The following is a 25,508-nucleotide window of genomic DNA, read 5'->3' on the forward strand; positions in this document are numbered from 1 at the left end:
GGACTTGGCTCCGCGGATAATAGGAATATACGCTTTTTAGATAATATCGTTGAAACAAAAGTCAAGTTTCTATTATATATAGAATAACAAATCGTTTCCATATATTATCGTTAATTTTTGGAGGCAGGCAAATATTAATTTATTACCTGCCGTATAGTTGGATTATTATATCGTTACGGTATAATACAAATATGGATTCTTATGAAAGAAATATAAAATTATATATTAAATGTGGAAATATTATCATATGCGCTTGGTTTTATGTTATATATTACCAGAGAGATATATGAAAAGAGATAAATTTTAAATTTATCTTCAAAATGCAAATGATTTAACTTAATATTTATATTGGTTAAACAAAAATTGTACATGTGTGGATACAATAATTATGTATGTTGGAAATAAAATGATATTTTATAATGAAATATGTATATATAAAAAGATAAAATTATAGAAACATATATATTACAATAATTATATGAAATTCTTGTTATATTGGTAAAACAAGTATAAATTAAAAATGAAAATATGGATTACGAATGCTATATAAAAATGGCCGTAATCGAATAGATTTTTTACTTATATTTATATATTTAAAATTTTACCCAAAGGCGAAATATTGAATTTTATTCAATATAATAAAAATCATGGAATTATATAAAGTGAAAAATCTATATATCTATTATATTGCTTATTTCGATTCAAAAAATATGAATGGAATATGAAGGAAAAACATTATTCTGGTTGATCCTGCCAGTAGTTATATGCTTGTCTCAAAGATTAAGCCATGCATGTCTAAGTACACACGAATTAAAAGTGAAACCGCAAAAGGCTCATTATATCAGTTATGGTTCCTTAGATCGTTAACAGTTACTTGGATAACTGTGGTAATTCTAGAGCTAATACATGCAATTAAAACATGAACCTTATGGGACATGTGCTTTTATTAGGCTAAAACCAAGCGATCGCAAGATCGTTATATTGGTTGAACTCTAGATAACATGCAGATCGTATGGTCTTGTACCGACGACAGATCTTTCAAATGTCTGCCCTATCAACTTTTGATGGTAGTATCTAGGACTACCATGGTTGCAACGGGTAACGGGGAATCAGGGTTCGATTCCGGAGAGGGAGCCTGAGAAACGGCTACCACATCTAAGGAAGGCAGCAGGCGCGTAAATTACCCACTCCCAGCTCGGGGAGGTAGTGACGAAAAATAACAATACAGGACTCATATCCGAGGCCCTGTAATTGGAATGAGTACACTTTAAATCCTTTAACAAGGACCAATTGGAGGGCAAGTCTGGTGCCAGCAGCCGCGGTAATTCCAGCTCCAATAGCGTATATTAAAGTTGTTGCGGTTAAAACGTTCGTAGTTGAACTTGTGCTTCATACGGGTAGTACAACTTACAATTGTGGTTAGTACTATACCTTTATGTATGTAAGCGTATTACCGGTGGAGTTCTTATATGTGATTAAATACTTGTATTTTTTCATATGTTCCTCCTATTTAAAAACCTGCACTAGTGCTCTTAAACGAGTGTTATTGTGGGCCGGTACTATTACTTTGAACAAATTAGAGTGCTTAAAGCAGGCTTCAAATGCCTGAATATTCTGTGCATGGGATAATGAAATAAGACCTCTGTTCTGCTTTCATTGGTTTTCAGATCAAGAGGTAATGATTAATAGAAGCAGTTTGGGGGCATTAGTATTACGACGCGAGAGGTGAAATTCTTGGACCGTCGTAAGACTAACTTAAGCGAAAGCATTTGCCAAAGATGTTTTCATTAATCAAGAACGAAAGTTAGAGGTTCGAAGGCGATCAGATACCGCCCTAGTTCTAACCATAAACGATGCCAGCTAGCAATTGGGTGTAGCTACTTTTATGGCTCTCTCAGTCGCTTCCCGGGAAACCAAAGCTTTTGGGCTCCGGGGGAAGTATGGTTGCAAAGCTGAAACTTAAAGGAATTGACGGAAGGGCACCACCAGGAGTGGAGCCTGCGGCTTAATTTGACTCAACACGGGAAAACTTACCAGGTCCGAACATAAGTGTGTAAGACAGATTGATAGCTCTTTCTCGAATCTATGGGTGGTGGTGCATGGCCGTTCTTAGTTCGTGGAGTGATTTGTCTGGTTAATTCCGATAACGAACGAGACTCAAATATATTAAATAGATATCTTCAGGATTATGGTGCTGAAGCTTATGTAGCCTTCATTCATGGTGGCAGTAAAATGTTTATTGTGTTTGAATGTGTTTATGTAAGTGGAGCCGTACCTGTTGGTTTGTCCCATTATAAGGACACTAGCTTCTTAAATGGACAAATTGCGTCTAGCAATAATGAGATTGAGCAATAACAGGTCTGTGATGCCCTTAGATGTCCTGGGCTGCACGCGCGCTACAATGAAAGTATCAACGTGTATTTCCTAGACCGAGAGGTCCGGGTAAACCGCTGAACCACTTTCATGCTTGGGATTGTGAACTGAAACTGTTCACATGAACTTGGAATTCCCAGTAAGTGTGAGTCATTAACTCGCATTGATTACGTCCCTGCCCTTTGTACACACCGCCCGTCGCTACTACCGATTGAATTATTTAGTGAGGTCTCCGGACGTGATCACTGTGACGCCTTGCGTGTTACGGTTGTTTCGCAAAAGTTGACCGAACTTGATTATTTAGAGGAAGTAAAAGTCGTAACAAGGTTTCCGTAGGTGAACCTGCGGAAGGATCATTATTGTATAATATCCTTATCGTTAATAAATATTTGTTATAATACAAATAAATACAATTTACCAAAATAAAAATATTACAAAATGATTCCACGGAATCAAAAGTTAAAGTCAAAATAAAATGAAGATGGCTTTTATTTTATATGTGGGGCTTGGCAACCTCATAAAAAGACTTTAACATTATTAATGTTGCTGTGCGTATTTGTGGCAGTACTTACTACAACAACGGCGTTTCCTATAAAAACAAATTCTCGAAAATGGAAATCGAAGAAACTAAACTAAATTCGAAAGTAGAAGTCGAATTAAAATAAAAATAATTTTGAATGTGTGGTAATCAAAATAAGTGTGTGTGTATATGGACCATAATATACACGCGTTGCGAATATGTATTGTTCATCTATGTTATGAGCATACGTTGGCTAATGCAACAACCTAAAATATACAATGTTTGTACCTGTCATCCATCAGGTTAATGTTTTATATAAATTTTGCAGTATGTGTCACCCAAAATAGCAAACCATAACCAGATTATTATGATACATAATGCTTATATGAAACTAAGACATTTCGCAACATTTATTTTAGGTATAAAAATAAATTTATTGAAGGAATTGATATATGCCAGTAAAATGGTGTATTTTTAATTTCTTTCAATAAAAACAATATTGACATTATATAAAATTGAATTATAAAACTCTAAGCGGTGGATCACTCGGCTCATGGGTCGATGAAGAACGCAGCAAACTGTGCGTCATCGTGTGAACTGCAGGACACATGAACATCGACATTTTGAACGCATATCGCAGTCCATGCTGTTATGTACTTTAATTAATTTTATAGTGCTGCTTGGACTACATATGGTTGAGGGTTGTAAGACTATGCTAATTAAGTTGTTTATAAATTTTTTATAAGCATATGGTATATTATTGGATTAAATAATGATTTTATTCATAATATTAAAAAAGAAATGAAAAACATTATCTCACATTTGAATGTGAAAAACGAAGAGAAATATTTTCTTTTTCAATCAAATAATACTGAGAAATGTCTAGCATAAAAAATTGAAATATTTTTCATCTAGAATTGTCTCTTATTAATGATTCGGAAAAAGAAAAATCTTGGTTTTGTTATTATTCTTCGTTGGTTCGTTAAATGGATAAAAATGACTTTGCTTACAAGAACTATTGGAACTATTTATAACGAATTTAATTGATTGTTTTATCATTTATATATAAAGAATTTATGGCAAAATATAGTTATATATACAACCTCAACTCATATGGGACTACCCCCTGAATTTAAGCATATTAATTAGGGGAGGAAAAGAAACTAACAAGGATTTTCTTAGTAGCGGCGAGCGAAAAGAAAACAGTTCAGCACTAAGTCACTTTGTCTATATGGCAAATGTGAGATGCAGTGTATGGAGCGTCAATATTCTAGTATGAGAAATTAATGATTTAAGTCCTTCTTAAATGAGGCCATTTACCCATAGAGGGTGCCAGGCCCGTATAACGTTAATGATTGCTAGATGATGTTTCCAAAGAGTCGTGTTGCTTGATAGTGCAGCACTAAGTGGGTGGTAAACTCCATCTAAAACTAAATATAACCATGAGACCGATAGTAAACAAGTACCGTGAGGGAAAGTTGAAAAGAACTCTGAATAGAGAGTTAAACAGTACGTGAAACTGCTTAGAGGTTAAGCCCGATGAACCTGAATATCCGTTATGGAAAATTCATCATTAAAATTGTAATATTTAAATAATATTATTAAGAATAATGTGCATTTTTTCCATATAAGGACATTGTAATCTATTAGCATATCCCAAATTTATCATAAAATATAACTTATAGTTTATTCCAATTAAATTGCTTGCATTTTAACACAGAATAAATGTTATTAATTTGATAAAGTGCTGATAGATTTATATTATTACAGAGCGTTAATTTTTCGGAATTATATAATGGCATAATTATCATTGATTTTTGTGTTTATTATATGCTCTTGTATGATTAACAATGCGAAAGATTCAGGATACCTTCGGGACCCGTCTTGAAACACGGACCAAGGAGTCTAACATATGTGCAAGTTATTGGGATGTAAACCTAATAGCGTAATTAACTTGACTAATAATGGGATTAGTTTTTTAGCTATTTATAGCTAATTAACACAATCCCGGGGCGTTCTATATAGTTATGTATAATGTATATTTATATTATTTATGCCTCTAACTGGAACGTACCTTGAGCATATATGCTGTGACCCGAAAGATGGTGAACTATACTTGATCAGGTTGAAGTCAGGGGAAACCCTGATGGAAGACCGAAACAGTTCTGACGTGCAAATCGATTGTCAGAATTGAGTATAGGGGCGAAAGACCAATCGAACCATCTAGTAGCTGGTTCCTTCCGAAGTTTCCCTCAGGATAGCTGGTGCATTTTAATATTATATAAAATAATCTTATCTGGTAAAGCGAATGATTAGAGGCCTTAGGGTCGAAACGATCTTAACCTATTCTCAAACTTTAAATGGGTAAGAACCTTAACTTTCTTGATATGAAGTTCAAGGTTATGATATAATGTGCCCAGTGGGCCACTTTTGGTAAGCAGAACTGGCGCTGTGGGATGAACCAAACGTAATGTTACGGTGCCCAAATTAACAACTCATGCAGATACCATGAAAGGCGTTGGTTGCTTAAAACAGCAGGACGGTGATCATGGAAGTCGAAATCCGCTAAGGAGTGTGTAACAACTCACCTGCCGAAGCAACTAGCCCTTAAAATGGATGGCGCTTAAGTTGTATACCTATACATTACCGCTAAAGTAGATGATTTATATTACTTGTGATATAAATTTTGAAACTTTAGTGAGTAGGAAGGTACAATGGTATGCGTAGAAGTGTTTGGCGTAAGCCTGCATGGAGCTGCCATTGGTACAGATCTTGGTGGTAGTAGCAAATAATCGAATGAGACCTTGGAGGACTGAAGTGGAGAAGGGTTTCGTGTGAACAGTGGTTGATCACGAGTTAGTCGGTCCTAAGTTCAAGGCGAAAGCCGAAAATTTTCAAGTAAAACAAAAATGCCTAACTATATAAACAAAGCGAATATAATACACTTGAATAATTTTGAACGAAAGGGAATACGGTTCCAATTCCGTAACCTGTTGAGTATCCGTTTGTTATTAAATATGGGCCTCGTGCTCATCCTGGCAACAGGAACGACCATAAAGAAGCCGTCGAGAGATATCGGAAGAGTTTTCTTTTCTGTTTTATAGCCGTACTACCATGGAAGTCTTTCGCAGAGAGATATGGTAGATGGGCTAGAAGAGCATGACATATACTGTTGTGTCGATATTTTCTCCTCGGACCTTGAAAATTTATGGTGGGGACACGCAAACTTCTCAACAGGCCGTACCAATATCCGCAGCTGGTCTCCAAGGTGAAGAGTCTCTAGTCGATAGAATAATGTAGGTAAGGGAAGTCGGCAAATTAGATCCGTAACTTCGGGATAAGGATTGGCTCTGAAGATTGAGATAGTCGGGCTTGATTGGGAAACAATAACATGGTTTATGTGCTCGTTCTGGGTAAATAGAGTTTCTAGCATTTATGTTAGTTACTTGTTCCCCGGATAGTTTAGTTACGTAGCCAATTGTGGAACTTTCTTGCTAAAATTTTTAAGAATACTATTTGGGTTAAACCAATTAGTTCTTATCAATTATAACGATTATCAATTAACAATCAATTCAGAACTGGCACGGACTTGGGGAATCCGACTGTCTAATTAAAACAAAGCATTGTGATGGCCCTAGCGGGTGTTGACACAATGTGATTTCTGCCCAGTGCTCTGAATGTCAAAGTGAAGAAATTCAAGTAAGCGCGGGTCAACGGCGGGAGTAACTATGACTCTCTTAAGGTAGCCAAATGCCTCGTCATCTAATTAGTGACGCGCATGAATGGATTAACGACGGACGTGTTTTCGTTGCGCTCGTGTACAGATTGCGAAGAACTTGGTTTTCCGTGTTTGGAAAGTAATAAAATCGGTGAATTAGTGCTCCGCGAAAGTCGTGTGCTAATTTTCGTGTGTTATAAACAAGCGGTTTGGAAGTAATTAACAATTAATTGTTGGGAATTTTCCACTTAGCACGTGCTGAAGGCGAACTTACGAGTAAGTTTTTCGAGTAAGCTTTTTGATCAGCTGTCACAAAGCTTATTGGTGGGAGTCACTGCTAAGGTTTGTGTCTAGGGAGAGTTTTAGTGCTACCAGACTCTACCGATAGGTGGAGCTCGAGTTCCAGAGCAACTACCTTTTGTCAGCGAGTAAACGAGCATACGGTTGCTGGCGTCGACGGTAGGTGGAGCCACCATCGTATTTATGCCGATGGAGAGCGACAGCAGCGCGAGTGCCTTGAGCGGAAGTAGTGCCTCGATGAAGTCCAGACGAGGCAGGCGCAGAAGCCATCTGGCATCTAAGAGCTCGGCGCCAACGCAGGCGAAATTGGTTGCCCTGGCATCGAATGGAGTGCCAGAACCCGTTGGGGTACTGGAGGAGCCGTTTTCGTCGCTGGAGGACGCCCGGGCGGCTACGGAGAACGCTGCCATTGATGCTGCCCCCCCCACGCTGCTGCCACCGCTGCTGATCCTACTGCTGCCCCTGCTGCCGACCACACTGCTGCCTCCGCCGTTTTCACTGCTGCTAAAATTGTTGCCACCACTGCCACTGCCGCCACCGCTGCCGCCCGTGCTGGGCAAGCAGCCATGATGGCAGAGCTGTCGGCCACACAGCGCATGGTGAGAAGCAGCTTCCGCAGACTAGGAGAAGTGGACACGGAAGAGCTCTCATATGCTATCAGCCGCTACGATGAGCTGGTGTTGGCGCTAATGCTCCGGTGCGGAGAGCTGGAGACGCGGCTTGCTATGCCGCCACCGCCGCCGCCGTCGTTGAATCTGTTGAAAAATACGGCCGCCAATGCTCCCCAGATGCAGCAGGTTGCACCCATCGCTGCCCCGCGGACTACCAAGGTCCGCGAGACGTGGTCAGCGGTGGTGAAGTGCGACGACCCTGCGCTATCGGGGAAAGACATAGCGGAAAAGGTGCGAACGATGGTTGCACCCTCTCTCGGAGTCAGAGTACACGAGGTCCGTGAGCTCCGTCGAGGTGGTGGTGCGATCATTCGCACTCCTTCGGTGGGAGAGCTGCAGAAGGTGGTCGCTTCAAAAAGATTCGCCGAGGTTGGCCTAAATGTGGCACGGAATGCGGCCGAGAAGCCGAAGGTCGTCGTATATGACGTCGACACAGCTATCGGCCCTGAGGAGTTTATGAAGGAGCTCCACGAAAACAACTTCGACAGCGAAATGAATCTGGCCCAGTTTAAGAAGTCAGTGCACCTGGTGACCAAGGCGTGGTCGGTAGCTGACGGCGCCACAGTAAATGTGACGCTGGAGGTTGACGACCGGGCGATGGCGAAGCTTGATGTAGGTCGTGTCTACATCAAGTGGTTCTCATTCCGATGCCGGTCACAGGTCCGCACATACGCCTGCCACAGATGTGTGGGTTTCGACCACAAGGTCAGCGAATGCCGGCAGAAGGATAGTGTCTGTCGCCAGTGCGGGCAACAAGGCCACACTGCGGCAAAGTGCCAAAACCCGGTGGACTGCCGGAACTGCCGCCACAGAGGGCAACCCTCGGGGCATTACATGCTCTCGAGCGTTTGCCCGATATACGGGGCGTTGCTGGCGAGGGTGCAAGCTAGACACTAATGTTTAGCTTCATCCAAGCGAACTGTGGCCGAGGCCGAGCTGCGACCATCGAGCTCGGAGTCCGACTCAGGAGATCGGAGTCTATGTTCGCGCTGGTGCAGGAGCCGTATCTCGGCGGGGACGGAATGGATGTGCTGCCTGAAGGAATGAGAATTTTCATCGATCGGCGAGGGAAGGCAGCCATCCTAGTGGATCACCAGGAAGCCATCTGTATGCCAGTGGAGACCCTCACCACAGATTATGGCGTATGTCTGGTCGTGAAAGGGAGTTTTGGCTCAATCTTCCTTTGCGCCGCATACTGCCAGTATGATGCACCTCTGGAACCGTACATCCGGTACATGGATGCGGTCCTGCTGCAGGCCAGCAGAACCCCCGCAATCCTGGGCCTCGACGCGAATGCAGTGTCCCCCATGTGGCTTAGCAAACTCTCTCGTCATGCCGAGGGGCAAGCTAACTACAGACGGGGTGAGCTGCTGTCAGAGTGGATGCTGGAGGCAAGAGTCGCCGCCCTAAACCAGTCAACAGAGGTGTACACGTTCGATAATTACAGAGCTACAAGCGATATCGACGTGACAATCGTCAATGAGGCAGCATCTATGTGGGCCACATATGAGTGGAGAGTGGACGAGTGGGAATTGAGTGACCACAACATCATTACTGTTGTGGCCGAACCAACTACCGCGCGCGCAGTTGAGAGCATAGCTCCTGTGCCGTCCTGGAACTTCTCCAATGCACGTTGGCGATTGTTCAAGGAGGAAATGGTGAGTAGAGCAGCCGAACTTCCGGAAAACTTCTCAGAGTCGCCGTTGGACCAGCAAGTTTCGACCCTGCGCAGTATAGTACATAATGTATGTGATATTGCGCTGGGAAGAAAGTCCATCCGATTGCCCAGCAGGAGAGCACGTTGGTGGACTGCCGACCTCTGTGATGCAAGGCGCGAAGTCCGGAGACTTCGTCGCCTACTTCAAAATGGAAGGCGTCATGATGATGATGCCGCAATAGAGCGTGTATTGGTCGACCTGAGGCGGGCCTCAGCCAACTACAAGAAGCTCATTTGGAGGGCGAAAATGGATGAGTGGAAACGCTTCGTGGGAGATCATGCCGACGACCCATGGGGGCGCGTCTATAAGATTTGCCGAGGCCGCAGGAAGTGCACGGAGATTGGGTGCCTCCGCGTGAATGGCGAGATGATCACCGATTGGGGTGACTGTGCACGAGTGCTCCTCCGCAATTTCTTCCCAGTTGCGGAGTCCGAAGCACCGACTGCCATCGCGGAGGAAGTCCCACCGGCCCTCGAAGTATTCGAGGTTGATGCATGTGTTGCCCGGTTGAAGAGCAGGCGCTCTCCCGGCTTGGACGGCATTAATGGCACTATCTGCAAGGCAGTCTGGCGCGCCATACCCGAGCACCTTGCATCGTTGTTTTCCCGATGCATCCGATTAGGATACTTTCCCGCTGAGTGGAAGTGCCCACGAGTTGTCTCGCTGCTCAAAGGGCCAGATAAGGACAAATGTGAGCCCTCCTCATATAGAGGAATATGCTTGCTACCAGTCTTTGGTAAGGTGCTCGAGGCCATCATGGTGAATCGTGTGAGAGAAGTTCTTCCGGAAGGCTGCAGATGGCAATTTGGATTTCGCCAAGGACGATGTGTGGAGGATGCTTGGAGGCACGTGAAGAGCAGTGTTTGTGCCAGCCCGGCGCAATACGTGCTCGGCACATTCGTGGACTTCAAAGGAGCATTCGACAACGTCGAATGGAGTGCTGCACTCCGCCGACTAGCCGACTTGGGATGCCGGGAGATGGGCTTGTGGCAGAGCTTTTTCTCCGGCCGAAGAGCAGTGATCCGAAGCAGTTCCGGTACTGTGGATGTACCGGTAACTAGAGGCTGCCCGCAGGGGTCAATCAGTGGCCCATTTATCTGGGACATACTGATGGATGTACTGCTTCAGCGTCTCCAGCCGTATTGCCAGCTGAGTGCATACGCGGATGACTTGCTGCTTCTCGTCGAGGGAAATTCCCGAGCTGAGCTAGAGGAAAAAGGTGCAGAGCTGATGTCCATCGTAGAAGCGTGGGGAGCGGAAGTTGGCGTTACCGTCTCGACCAGCAAGACGGTAATAATGCTGCTGAAAGGTGCCTTGAGACGTGCGCCTACGGTGAGGTTTGCTGGAGCGAACCTTCCGTATGTGCGTAGCTGTCGGTACCTTGGCATCACGGTCAGTGAAGGAATGAAATTCCTCACGCACATAGCTTCGCTTCGCCAGCGGATGACCGGAGTCGTTGGAGCATTGGCGCGTGTGCTTCGAGCCGACTGGGGCTTCAGTCCTCGAGCCAGGCGGACCATATATGACGGACTCATGGCACCTTGTGTGCTGTTTGGTGCCCCGGTATGGTATGACACCGCCGAACAGGTAGCCGCCCGGAGACGACTAGCCTCCTGCCAGAGGCTAATCCTGCTTGGATGCCTTTCGGTATGCCGAACAGTGTCCACAGTGGCACTGCAGGTACTTGGCGGAGCTCCCCCGCTTGACTTGGCTGCTAAGTTTTTAGCGGTCAAGTACAAGCTGAAGCGTGGATACCCGCTGGAGGAGAACGACTGGCTATACGGCGAGGACACTACGTGTCTAAGCTGGAAGCAGAGGAAGACTCGCCTAGAGGAGTGCTTGCTGCAGAATTGGCAAAACAGATGGGATGACGACAGCGAACCAGGACGGGTGACGCACAAGTTCATCCCATACGTCACTCTCGCCTATCGAGATCCAAGCTTTGGATTCTCGATGAGGACGTCTTTCCTGCTGACAGGTCACGGGTCGTTTAACGCATTTTTGCAAGGGAGAGCCCTCAGCGATACCACTGCTTGCGCTTGTGGTGATCCATATGAGGACTGGATGCACATATTGTGCGCTTGTCCTCTATATGCAGATTTGCGAAACCTCGATGGACTTGGAGTGCAGCGCCTTGGCGAAAACTGGACCTTCAATAGAATCCTGGAAGATCAGCAGAGGATTCAACGGCTGGCAGCGTTTGCGGACGAGGTGTTCCGTAGGAGGAGGGGTATTTAGCCCAAAACTTCGCCGTGTGGTTAGCGGGCGAGAATACTTCCACAGCCCGCTATTGCTTGTCGTAAGAGGCGACTAATATAGCGACTGGTTCCTCTAACCATGCTTGTCGGAGCAAAAGGAGGAGGCCCACCGAGCCTCTCTTTCGGTACCACGGGTTGTGCTGCTCCAAGACAGCACATTGAGGTAGGCCCCCTGGTGGGAGTATCGTGGTGGCTGTGGTTGATACCCATATCGCGGGTAGAGCCTTCGTGTTCGACGTTTGAGTTACGGTGCTAGTTGCGCAAAACTCGGGTGCTGTGACCCAGAGATCAGTAGAGATTTTAGGTAGATCTCGCTCCTCAGCAAGGGGGAGTGCTTGCCCGGCAAGCAAGTACTCGAATTGCTACCGGGGTGGTCGCTATGTACATAGCTATAGCTTCCAGTCCGGGACGTTTGTCTGGCGTATCCAGACTCATGCACCATGTTGATACATGCACCACTTGTGGGTGTTCAGGGTGTCGTGGTTGTAATCCCTTCAGTGTGGAACACGCCACGTAAAACAAGTTCGGAGAGGTCCGAAAGTCACTGTCCCTATCTACTATCTAGCGAAACCACAGCCAAGGGAACGGGCTTGGAATAATTAGCGGGGAAAGAAGACCCTTTTGAGCTTGACTCTAATCTGGCAGTGTAAGGAGACATAAGAGGTGTAGAATAAGTGGGAGATATTAGACCTCGGTTTGGTATCGTCAATGAAATACCACTACTCTTATTGTTTCCTTACTTACTTGATTAAATGGAACGTGTATCATTTCCTAGCCATTATACGGATATATTTATTATATCTTATGGTATTGGGTTTTGATGCAAGCTTCTTGATCAAAGTATCACGAGTTTGTTATATAATCGCAAACAAATTCTTTAATAAAACGATGCATTTATGTATTTTTGATTTGAAAATTTGGTATAACTCCAATTACTCAGGTATGATCCAATTCAAGGACATTGCCAGGTAGGGAGTTTGACTGGGGCGGTACATCTCTCAAATAATAACGGAGGTGTCCCAAGGCCAGCTCAGTGCGGACAGAAACCACACATAGAGCAAAAGGGCAAATGCTGACTTGATCTCGGTGTTCAGTACACACAGGGACAGCAAAAGCTCGGCCTATCGATCCTTTTGGTTTAAAGAGTTTTTAACAAGAGGTGTCAGAAAAGTTACCATAGGGATAACTGGCTTGTGGCGGCCAAGCGTTCATAGCGACGTCGCTTTTTGATCCTTCGATGTCGGCTCTTCCTATCATTGTGAAGCAAAATTCACCAAGCGTTGGATTGTTCACCCATGCAAGGGAACGTGAGCTGGGTTTAGACCGTCGTGAGACAGGTTAGTTTTACCCTACTAATGACAAAACGTTGTTGCGACAGCATTCCTGCGTAGTACGAGAGGAACCGCAGGTACGGACCAATGGCACAATACTTGTTCGAGCGAACAGTGGTATGACGCTACGTCCGTTGGATTATGCCTGAACGCCTCTAAGGTCGTATCCGTGCTGGACTGCAATGATAAATAAGGGGCAATTTGCATTGTATGGCTTCTAAACCATTTAAAGTTTATAATTTATTTTATAAACGACAATGGATGTGATGCCAATGTAATTTGTAACATAGTAAATTAGGAGGATCTTCGATCACCTGATGCCGCGCTAGTTACATATAAAAGCATTATTTAATACAATGACAAAGCCTAGAATCAATTGTAAACGACTTTTGTAACAGGCAAGGTGTTGTAAGTGGTTGAGCAGCTGCCATACTGCGATCCACTGAAGCTTATCCTTTGCTTGATGATTCGATAAATAAATGATTTTTTCCTGTAGCCAAACACCTCGTCATCAATTTAGTGACGCATATGATATTGTCCCTATCATATAATTAATATAAAGACTTTAATGGATTGTGTCAAGTTGCCAAACACCTCGTCATCAATTTAGTGACGCATATGATATTGTCCCTATCATATAATTAATATAAAGACTTTAATGAATTGTGTCAAGTTGCCAAACACCTCGTCATCAATTTAGTGACGCATATGATATTGTCCCTATCATATAATTTTTGATATAAAGACTTTAAAGAATTGTATCAAGTTGCCAAACACCTCGTCATCAATTTAGTGACGCATATGATATTGTCCCTATCATATAATTAATATACAGACTTTAATGAATTGTGTCAAGTTGCCAAACACCTCGTCATCAATTTAGTGACGCATATGATATTGTCCTTATCATATAATTTTTGATATAAAGACTTTAAAGAATTGAATCAAGTTGCCAAACACCTCGTCATCAATTTAGTGACGCATATGATATTGTCCCTATCATATAATTAATATAAAGACTTTAATGGATTGTGTCAAGTTGCCAAACACCTCGTCATCAATTTAGTGACGCATATGATATTGTCCCTATCATATAATTAATATAAAGACTTTAATGAATTGTGTCAAGTTGCCAAACACCTCGTCATCAATTTAGTGACGCATATGATATTGTCCTTATCATATAATTTTTGATATAAAGACTTTAAAGAATTGTATCAAGTTGCCAAACACCTCGTCATCAATTTAGTGACGCATATGATATTGTCCCTATCATATAATTAATATAAAGACTTTAATGGATTGTGTCAAGTTGCCAAACACCTCGTCATCAATTTAGTGACGCATATGATATTGTCCTTATCATATAATTTTTGATATAAAGACTTTAAAGAATTGTATCAAGTTGCCAAACACCTCGTCATCAATTTAGTGACGCATATGATATTGTCCCTATCATATAATTAATATACAGACTTTAATGAATTGTGTCAAGTTGCCAAACACCTCGTCATCAATTTAGTGACGCATATGATATTGTCCCTATCATATAATTTTTGATATATAGACTTTAAAGAATTGTATCAAGTTGCCAAACACCTCGTCATCAATTTAGTGACGCATATGATATTGTCCCTATCATATAATTAATATAAAGACTTTAATGGATTGTGTCAAGTTGCCAAACACCTCGTCATCAATTTAGTGACGCATATGATATTGTCCTTATTATATAATTTTTGATATAAAGACTTTAAAGAATTGTATCAAGTTGCCAAACACCTCGTCATCAATTTAGTGACGCATATGATATTGTCCCTATCATATAATTAATATACAGACTCTAATGAATTGTGTCAAGTTGCCAAACACCTCGTCATCAATTTAGTGACGCATATGATATTGTCCCTATCATATAATTTTTGATATAAAGACTTTAAAGAATTGTATCAAGTTGCCAAACACCTCGTCATCAATTTAGTGACGCATATGATATTGTCCCTTTCATATAATTAATATAAAGACTTTAATGGATTGTGTCAAGTTGCCAAACACCTCGTCATCAACTACTATATTATGGTTGCGCCGACCTCTCATATTGTATTCTCTTATGTGTTCATAGGATTTTGACAATTATACGAGTAAATTAAATAATATACATATGAAAATGATTAATTATTATATGTATAAGGGAAAAAATGATGAAATATTCCCATATTATCTTAGTATTATAGAGGAAAGACCGTTGCCGACCTCTGATATTGTTCAAACTTATGTATTTATATGATTTTGGCAATTATATGAGTAAATTAAAAAATATACATATGAAAATGGTTAATTATTATATGTATATGGGAAAAAATGCTAAGATATTCCCATATTCTCTTAGTATTATAGAGAAAAGCCATTTAAGTGAGAGGGTATAGTAGTGTAAACGACCGGAATTACGACAGAGGGTTCAAAAACTACTATAGGTAGGCAGTGGTTGCCGACCTCTCATATTGTTCAAAACTTATGTATTCATATGATTTTGGCAATTGTATGAGTAAATTAAATAATATACATATGAAAATGATTAATTATTATATGTATAAGGGAAAAAATGCTGAAATATTCCCACATTCTCTTAGTATTATAGAGAAAATCCATTATAGTGAGAGGGTATAGTAGTGTAAACGACCGGAATTACGACAGAGGGTTCAAAAACTACTATAGGTAGGCAGTGGTTGCCGACCTCTCATATTGTTCAAAACTTATGTATTCATATGAATTTGGCAATTATATGAGTAAATTAAATAATATACATATGAAAATGATTAATTATTATATGTATAAGGGAAAAAATGCTGAAATATTCCCACATTCTCTTAGTATTATAGAGAAAATCCATTATAGTGAGAGGGTATAGTAGTGTAAACGACCGGAATTACGACAGAGGGTTCAAAAACTACTATAGGTAGGCAGTGGTTGCCGACCTCTCATATTGTTCAAAACTTATGTATTCATATGATTTTGGCAATTATATGATTAAATTAAATAATATACATATGAAAATGGTTAATTATTATATGTATATGGGAAAAAATGCAGAGATATTCCCATATTCTCTTAGTATTATAGAGAAAAGCCATTTAAGTGAGAGGGTATAGTAGTGTAAACGACCGGAATTACGACAGAGGGTTCAAAAACTACTATAGGTAGGCAGTGGTTGCCGACCTCTCATATTGTTCAAAACTTATGTATTCATATGATTTTGGCAATTGTATGAGTAAATTAAATAATATACATACGAAAATGATTAATTATTATATGTATATGGGAAAAAATGCAGAGATATTCCCATATTCTCTTAGTATTATAGAGAAAAGCCATTTAAGTGAGAGGGTATAGTAGTGTAAACCACCGGAATTACGACAGAGGGTTCAAAAACTACTATAGGTAGGCAGTGGTTGCCGACCTCTCATATTGTTCAAAACTTATGTATTCATATGATTTTGGCAATTGTATGAGTAAATTAAATAATATACATATGAAAATGATTAATTATTATATGTATAAGGGAAAAAATGCTGAAATATTCCCACATTCTCTTAGTATTATAGAGAAAATCCATTATAGTGAGAGGGTATAGTAGTGTAAACGACCGGAATTACGACAGAGGGTTCAAAAACTACTATAGGTAGGCAGTGGTTGCCGACCTCTCATATTGTTCAAAACTTATGTATTCATATGATTTTGGCAATTATATGATTAAATTAAATAATATACATATGAAAATGGTTAATTATTATATGTATATGGGAAAAAATGCTGAGATATTCCCATATTCTCTTAGTATTATAGAGAAAAGCCATTTAAGTGAGAGGGTATAGTAGTGTAAACGACCGGAATTACGACAGAGGGTTCAAAAACTACTATAGGTAGGCAGTGGTTGCCGACCTCTCATATTGTTCAAAACTTATGTATTCATATGATTTTGGCAATTGTATGAGTAAATTAAATAATATACATATGAAAATGATTAATTATTATATGTATAAGGGAAAAAATGCTGAAATATTCCCACATTCTCTTAGTATTATAGAGAAAATCCATTATAGTGAGAGGGTATAGTAGTGTAAACGACCGGAATTACGACAGAGGGTTCAAAAACTACTATAGGTAGGCAGTGGTTGCCGACCTCTCATATTGTTCAAAACTTATGTATTCATATGATTTTGGCAATTATATGATTAAATTAAATAATATACATATGAAAATGGTTAATTATTATATGTATATGGGAAAAAATGCTGAGATATTCCCATATTCTCTTAGTATTATAGAGAAAAGCCATTATAGTGAGAGGGTATAGTAGTGTAAACGACCGGAATTACGACAGAGGGTTCAAAAACTACTATAGGTAGGCAGTGGTTGCCGACCTCTCATATTGTTCAAAACTTATGTATTCATATGAATTTGGCAATTATATGAGTAAATTAAATAATAAACATATAAAAATTAATATTTATTATATGTATAAAAAAAAAATAATCATATTATATATGAATAATGGAAAAAAAATGAAATGTTCCTATAATCTCTTAATATATAAGAGAATAGACCGTATGTTGGGTGGCAAACGGAATTGAAAATACCCGCTTTGAGGACAGCGGGTTCAAAAACTACTATAGGTAGGCAGTGGTTGCCGACCTCCCGCATTATTCGAAATATTTATTTCGGATTATGTTTATATTGGTTACATAAAATAAAGTATATTATTATCCGTACAAATTTGTTTCTCAGTTCTATAGAACACGGGACTTGGCTCCGCGGATAATAGGAATATACGCTTTTTAGATAATATCGTTGAAACAAAAGTCAAGTTTCTATTATATATAGAATAACAAATCGTTTCCATATATTATCGTTAATTTTTGGAGGCAGGCAAATATTAATTTATTACCTGCCGTATAGTTGGATTATTATATCGTTACGGTATAATACAAATATGGATTCTTATGAAAGAAATATAAAATTATATATTAAATGTGGAAATATTATCATATGCGCTTGGTTTTATGTTATATATTACCAGAGAGATATATGAAAAGAGATAAATTTTAAATTTATCTTCAAAATGCAAATGATTTAACTTAATATTTATATTGGTTAAACAAAAATTGTACATGTGTGGATACAATAATTATGTATGTTGGAAATAAAATGATATTTTATAATGAAATATGTATATATAAAAAGATAAAATTATAGAAACATATATATTACAATAATTATATGAAATTCTTGTTATATTGGTAAAACAAGTATAAATTAAAAATGAAAATATGGATTACGAATGCTATATAAAAATGGCCGTAATCGAATAGATTTTTTACTTATATTTATATATTTAAAATTTTACCCAAAGGCGAAATATTGAATTTTATTCAATATAATAAAAATCATGGAATTATATAAAGTGAAAAATCTATATATCTATTATATTGCTTATTTCGATTCAAAAAATATGAATGGAATATGAAGGAAAAACATTATTCTGGTTGATCCTGCCAGTAGTTATATGCTTGTCTCAAAGATTAAGCCATGCATGTCTAAGTACACACGAATTAAAAGTGAAACCGCAAAAGGCTCATTATATCAGTTATGGTTCCTTAGATCGTTAACAGTTACTTGGATAACTGTGGTAATTCTAGAGCTAATACATGCAATTAAAACATGAACCTTATGGGACATGTGCTTTTATTAGGCTAAAACCAAGCGATCGCAAGATCGTTATATTGGTTGAACTCTAGATAACATGCAGATCGTATGGTCTTGTACCGACGACAGATCTTTCAAATGTCTGCCCTATCAACTTTTGATGGTAGTATCTAGGACTACCATGGTTGCAACGGGTAACGGGGAATCAGGGTTCGATTCCGGAGAGGGAGCCTGAGAAACGGCTACCACATCTAAGGAAGGCAGCAGGCGCGTAAATTACCCACTCCCAGCTCGGGGAGGTAGTGACGAAAAATAACAATACAGGACTCATATCCGAGGCCCTGTAATTGGAATGAGTACACTTTAAATCCTTTAACAAGGACCAATTGGAGGGCAAGTCTGGTGCCAGCAGCCGCGGTAATTCCAGCTCCAATAGCGTATATTAAAGTTGTTGCGGTTAAAACGTTCGTAGTTGAACTTGTGCTTCATACGGGTAGTACAACTTACAATTGTGGTTAGTACTATACCTTTATGTATGTAAGCGTATTACCGGTGGAGTTCTTATATGTGATTAAATACTTGTATTTTTTCATATGTTCCTCCTATTTAAAAACCTGCACTAGTGCTCTTAAACGAGTGTTATTGTGGGCCGGTACTATTACTTTGAACAAATTAGAGTGCTTAAAGCAGGCTTCAAATGCCTGAATATTCTGTGCATGGGATAATGAAATAAGACCTCTGTTCTGCTTTCATTGGTTTTCAGATCAAGAGGTAATGATTAATAGAAGCAGTTTGGGGGCATTAGTATTACGACGCGAGAGGTGAAATTCTTGGACCGTCGTAAGACTAACTTAAGCGAAAGCATTTGCCAAAGATGTTTTCATTAATCAAGAACGAAAGTTAGAGGTTCGAAGGCGATCAGATACCGCCCTAGTTCTAACCATAAACGATGCCAGCTAGCAATTGGGTGTAGCTACTTTTATGGCTCTCTCAGTCGCTTCCCGGGAAACCAAAGCTTTTGGGCTCCGGGGGAAGTATGGTTGCAAAGCTGAAACTTAAAGGAATTGACGGAAGGGCACCACCAGGAGTGGAGCCTGCGGCTTAATTTGACTCAACACGGGAAAACTTACCAGGTCCGAACATAAGTGTGTAAGACAGATTGATAGCTCTTTCTCGAATCTATGGGTGGTGGTGCATGGCCGTTCTTAGTTCGTGGAGTGATTTGTCTGGTTAATTCCGATAACGAACGAGACTCAAATATATTAAATAGATATCTTCAGGATTATGGTGCTGAAGCTTATGTAGCCTTCATTCATGGTGGCAGTAAAATGTTTATTGTGTTTGAATGTGTTTATGTAAGTGGAGCCGTACCTGTTGGTTTGTCCCATTATAAGGACACTAGCTTCTTAAATGGACAAATTGCGTCTAGCAATAATGAGATTGAGCAATAACAGGTCTGTGATGCCCTTAGATGTCCTGGGCTGCACGCGCGCTACAATGAAAGTATCAACGTGTATTTCCTAGACCGAGAGGTCCGGGTAAACCGCTGAACCACTTTCATGCTTGGGATTGTGAACTGAAACTGTTCACATGAACTTGGAATTCCCAGTAAGTGTGAGTCATTAACTCGCATTGATTACGTCCCTGCCCTTTGTACACACCGCCCGTCGCTACTACCGATTGAATTATTTAGTGAGGTCTCCGGACGTGATCACTGTGACGCCTTGCGTGTTACGGTTGTTTCGCAAAAGTTGACCGAACTTGATTATTTAGAGGAAGTAAAAGTCGTAACAAGGTTTCCGTAGGTGAACCTGCGGAAGGATCATTATTGTATAATATCCTTATCGTTAATAAATATTTGTTATAATACAAATAAATACAATTTACCAAAATAAAAATATTACAAAATGATTCCACGGAATCAAAAGTTAAAGTCAAAATAAAATGAAGATGGCTTTTATTTTATATGTGGGGCTTGGCAACCTCATAAAAAGACTTTAACATTATTAATGTTGCTGTGCGTATTTGTGGCAGTACTTACTACAACAACGGCGTTTCCTATAAAAACAAATTCTCGAAAATGGAAATCGAAGAAACTAAACTAAATTCGAAAGTAGAAGTCGAATTAAAATAAAAATAATTTTGAATGTGTGGTAATCAAAATAAGTGTGTGTGTATATGGACCATAATATACACGCGTTGCGAATATGTATTGTTCATCTATGTTATGAGCATACGTTGGCTAATGCAACAACCTAAAATATACAATGTTTGTACCTGTCATCCATCAGGTTAATGTTTTATATAAATTTTGCAGTATGTGTCACCCAAAATAGCAAACCATAACCAGATTATTATGATACATAATGCTTATATGAAACTAAGACATTTCGCAACATTTATTTTAGGTATAAAAATAAATTTATTGAAGGAATTGATATATGCCAGTAAAATGGTGTATTTTTAATTTCTTTCAATAAAAACAATATTGACATTATATAAAATTGAATTATAAAACTCTAAGCGGTGGATCACTCGGCTCATGGGTCGATGAAGAACGCAGCAAACTGTGCGTCATCGTGTGAACTGCAGGACACATGAACATCGACATTTTGAACGCATATCGCAGTCCATGCTGTTATGTACTTTAATTAATTTTATAGTGCTGCTTGGACTACATATGGTTGAGGGTTGTAAGACTATGCTAATTAAGTTGTTTATAAATTTTTTATAAGCATATGGTATATTATTGGATTAAATAATGATTTTATTCATAATATTAAAAAAGAAATGAAAAACATTATCTCACATTTGAATGTGAAAAACGAAGAGAAATATTTTCTTTTTCAATCAAATAATACTGAGAAATGTCTAGCATAAAAAATTGAAATATTTTTCATCTAGAATTGTCTCTTATTAATGATTCGGAAAAAGAAAAATCTTGGTTTTGTTATTATTCTTCGTTGGTTCGTTAAATGGATAAAAATGACTTTGCTTACAAGAACTATTGGAACTATTTATAACGAATTTAATTGATTGTTTTATCATTTATATATAAAGAATTTATGGCAAAATATAGTTATATATACAACCTCAACTCATATGGGACTACCCCTGAATTTAAGCATATTAATTAGGGGAGGAAAAGAAACTAACAAGGATTTTCTTAGTAGCGGCGAGCGAAAAGAAAACAGTTCAGCACTAAGTCACTTTGTCTATATGGCAAATGTGAGATGCAGTGTATGGAGCGTCAATATTCTAGTATGAGAAATTAATGATTTAAGTCCTTCTTAAATGAGGCCATTTACCCATAGAGGGTGCCAGGCCCGTATAACGTTAATGATTGCTAGATGATGTTTCCAAAGAGTCGTGTTGCTTGATAGTGCAGCACTAAGTGGGTGGTAAACTCCATCTAAAACTAAATATAACCATGAGACCGATAGTAAACAAGTACCGTGAGGGAAAGTTGAAAAGAACTCTGAATAGAGAGTTAAACAGTACGTGAAACTGCTTAGAGGTTAAGCCCGATGAACCTGAATATCCGTTATGGAAAATTCATCATTAAAATTGTAATATTTAAATAATATTATTAAGAATAATGTGCATTTTTTCCATATAAGGACATTGTAATCTATTAGCATATCCCAAATTTATCATAAAATATAACTTATAGTTTATTCCAATTAAATTGCTTGCATTTTAACACAGAATAAATGTTATTAATTTGATAAAGTGCTGATAGATTTATATTATTACAGAGCGTTAATTTTTCGGAATTATATAATGGCATAATTATCATTGATTTTTGTGTTTATTATATGCTCTTGTATGATTAACAATGCGAAAGATTCAGGATACCTTCGGGACCCGTCTTGAAACACGGACCAAGGAGTCTAACATATGTGCAAGTTATTGGGATGTAAACCTAATAGCGTAATTAACTTGACTAATAATGGGATTAGTTTTTTAGCTATTTATAGCTAATTAACACAATCCCGGGGCGTTCTATATAGTTATGTATAATGTATATTTATATTATTTATGCCTCTAACTGGAACGTACCTTGAGCATATATGCTGTGACCCGAAAGATGGTGAACTATACTTGATCAGGTTGAAGTCAGGGGAAACCCTGATGGAAGACCGAAACAGTTCTGACGTGCAAATCGATTGTCAGAATTGAGTATAGGGGCGAAAGACCAATCGAACCATCTAGTAGCTGGTTCCTTCCGAAGTTTCCCTCAGGATAGCTGGTGCATTTTAATATTATATAAAATAATCTTATCTGGTAAAGCGAATGATTAGAGGCCTTAGGGTCGAAACGATCTTAACCTATTCTCAAACTTTAAATGGGTAAGAACCTTAACTTTCTTGATATGAAGTTCAAGGTTATGATATAATGTGCCCAGTGGGCCACTTTTGGTAAGCAGAACTGGCGCTGTGGGATGAACCAAACGTAATGTTACGGTGCCCAAATTAACAACTCATGCAGATACCATGAAAGGCGTTGGTTGCTTAAAACAGCAGGACGGTGATCATGGAAGTCGAAATCCGCTAAGGAGTGTGTAACAACTCACCTGCCGAAGCAACTAGCCCTTAAAATGGATGGCGCTTAAGTTGTATACCTATACATTACCGCTAAAGTAGATGATTTATATTACTTGTGATATAAATTTTGAAACTTTAGTGAGTAGGAAGGTACAATGGTATGCGTAGAAGTGTTTGGCGTAAGCCTGCATGGAGCTGCCATTGGTACAGATCTTGGTGGTAGTAGCAAATAATCGAATGAGACCTTGGAGGACTGAAGTGGAGAAGGGTTTCGTGTGAACAGTGGTTGATCACGAGTTAGTCGGTCCTAAGTTCAAGGCGAAAGCCGAAAATTTTCAAGTAAAACAAAAATGCCTAACTATATAAACAAAGCGAATATAATACACTTGAATAATTTTGAACGAAAGGGAATACGGTTCCAATTCCGTAACCTGTTGAGTATCCGTTTGTTATTAAATATGGGCCTCGTGCTCATCCTGGCAACAGGAACGACCATAAAGAAGCCGTCGAGAGATATCGGAAGAGTTTTCTTTTCTGTTTTATAGCCGTACTACCATGGAAGTCTTTCGCAGAGAGATATGGTAGATGGGCTAGAAGAGCATGACATATACTGTTGTGTCGATATTTTCTCCTCGGACCTTGAAAATTTATGGTGGGGACACGCAAACTTCTCAACAGGCCGTACCAATATCCGCAGCTGGTCTCCAAGGTGAAGAGTCTCTAGTCGATAGAATAATGTAGGTAAGGGAAGTCGGCAAATTAGATCCGTAACTTCGGGATAAGGATTGGCTCTGAAGATTGAGATAGTCGGGCTTGATTGGGAAACAATAACATGGTTTATGTGCTCGTTCTGGGTAAATAGAGTTCTAGCATTTATGTTAGTTACTTGTTCCCCGGATAGTTTAGTTACGTAGCCAATTGTGGAACTTTCTTGCTAAAATTTTTAAGAATACTATTTGGGTTAAACCAATTAGTTCTTATCAATTATAACGATTATCAATTAACAATCAATTCAGAACTGGCACGGACTTGGGGAATCCGACTGTCTAATTAAAACAAAGCATTGTGATGGCCCTAGCGGGTGTTGACACAATGTGATTTCTGCCCAGTGCTCTGAATGTCAAAGTGAAGAAATTCAAGTAAGCGCGGGTCAACGGCGGGAGTAACTATGACTCTCTTAAGGTAGCCAAATGCCTCGTCATCTAATTAGTGACGCGCATGAATGGATTAACGACGGACGTGTTTCGTTGCGCTCGTGTACAGATTGCGAAGAACTTGGTTTTCCGTGTTTGGAAAGTAATAAAATCGGTGAATTAGTGCTCCGCGAAAGTCGTGTGCTAATTTTCGTGTGTTATAAACAAGCGGTTTGGAAGTAATAACAATTAATTGTTGGGAATTTTCCACTAGCACGTGCTGAAGGCGAACTTACGAGTAAGTTTTTCGAGTAAGCTTTTGATCAGCTGTCACAAAGCTATTGTGGGAGTCACTGCTAAGTTTGTGTCTAGGGAGAGTTTTAGTGCTACCAGACTCTACCGATAGGTGGAGCTCGAGTTCCAGAGCAACTACCTTTGTCAGCGAGTAAACGAGCATACGGTTGCTGGCGTCGACGGTAGGTGGAGCCACCATCGTATTTATGCCGATGGAGAGCGACAGCAGCGCGAGTGCCTTGAGCGGAAGTAGTGCCTCGATGAAGTCCAGACGAGGCAGGCGCAGAAGCCATCTGGCATCTAAGAGCTCGGCGCCAACGCAGGCGAAATTGGTTGCCCTGGCATCGAATGGAGTGCCAGAACCCGTGGTACTGGAGGAGCCGTTTCGTCGCTGGAGGACGCCCGGGCGGCTACGGAGAACGCTGCCATTGATGCTGCCCCCCCCCACGCTGCTGCCACCGCTGCTGATCCTACTGCTGCCCTGCTGCCGACCACACTGCGCCTCCGCCGTTTTCACTGCTGCTAAAATTGTTGCACCACTGCCACTGCCGCCACCGCTGCCGCCCGTGCTGGGCAAGCAGCCATGATGGCAGAGCTGTCGGCCACACAGCGCATGGGAGAAGCAGCTCCGCAGACTAGGAAAGGGACACGGAAGAGCTCTCATATGCTATCAGCCGCTACGATGAGCTGGTGTGGCGCTATGCTCCGGTGCGGAGAGCTGGAGACGCGGCTTGCTATGCCGCCACCGCCGCCGCCGTCGGTTGAATCTGTTGAAAAATACGGCCGCCAATGCTCCCAGATGCAGCAGGTGCACCCATCGCGGCCCCGCGGACTACCAAGGTCCGCGAGACGTGGTCAGCGGTGGTGAAGGCGACGACCCTGCGCTATCGGGGAAAGACATAGCGGAAAAGGTGCGAACGATGGGTTGCACCCTCTCTCGGA

At 40.2% G+C, this 25,508-nt stretch overlaps 4 non-coding genes and 2 pseudogenes across 4 annotated transcripts; all 6 read left to right on the forward strand.

Annotated features, from left to right (window-relative positions):
- Positions 1–737: 737 nt before the first annotated feature.
- Positions 738–2,732, forward strand: LOC116802842. The gene has a single exon (XR_004363178.1). It is a non-coding gene; the product is annotated as a small subunit ribosomal RNA (ribosomal RNA).
- A 687-nt stretch (positions 2,733–3,419) lies between these two features.
- On the forward strand, positions 3,420–3,598 carry LOC116802839. Its single transcript, XR_004363175.1, has one exon. It is a non-coding gene; the product is annotated as a 5.8S ribosomal RNA (ribosomal RNA).
- A 394-nt stretch (positions 3,599–3,992) lies between these two features.
- LOC116802837 lies at positions 3,993–13,361 on the forward strand (annotated as a pseudogene).
- Positions 13,362–18,425: 5,064 nt separating this feature from the next.
- On the forward strand, positions 18,426–20,420 carry LOC116802835. The gene has a single exon (XR_004363173.1). It is a non-coding gene; the product is annotated as a small subunit ribosomal RNA (ribosomal RNA).
- A 687-nt stretch (positions 20,421–21,107) lies between these two features.
- Positions 21,108–21,286, forward strand: LOC116802840. Its single transcript, XR_004363176.1, has one exon. It is a non-coding gene; the product is annotated as a 5.8S ribosomal RNA (ribosomal RNA).
- A 394-nt stretch (positions 21,287–21,680) lies between these two features.
- Positions 21,681–24,426, forward strand: LOC116802838 (annotated as a pseudogene).
- The last annotated feature ends 1,082 nt before the right edge of the window (positions 24,427–25,508 follow it).

This window comes from Drosophila sechellia, unplaced genomic scaffold, assembly GCF_004382195.2.
Source record: "Drosophila sechellia strain sech25 unplaced genomic scaffold, ASM438219v1 U_232, whole genome shotgun sequence".
NCBI classification, from domain to species: Eukaryota; Metazoa; Arthropoda; class Insecta; order Diptera; family Drosophilidae; genus Drosophila; species Drosophila sechellia.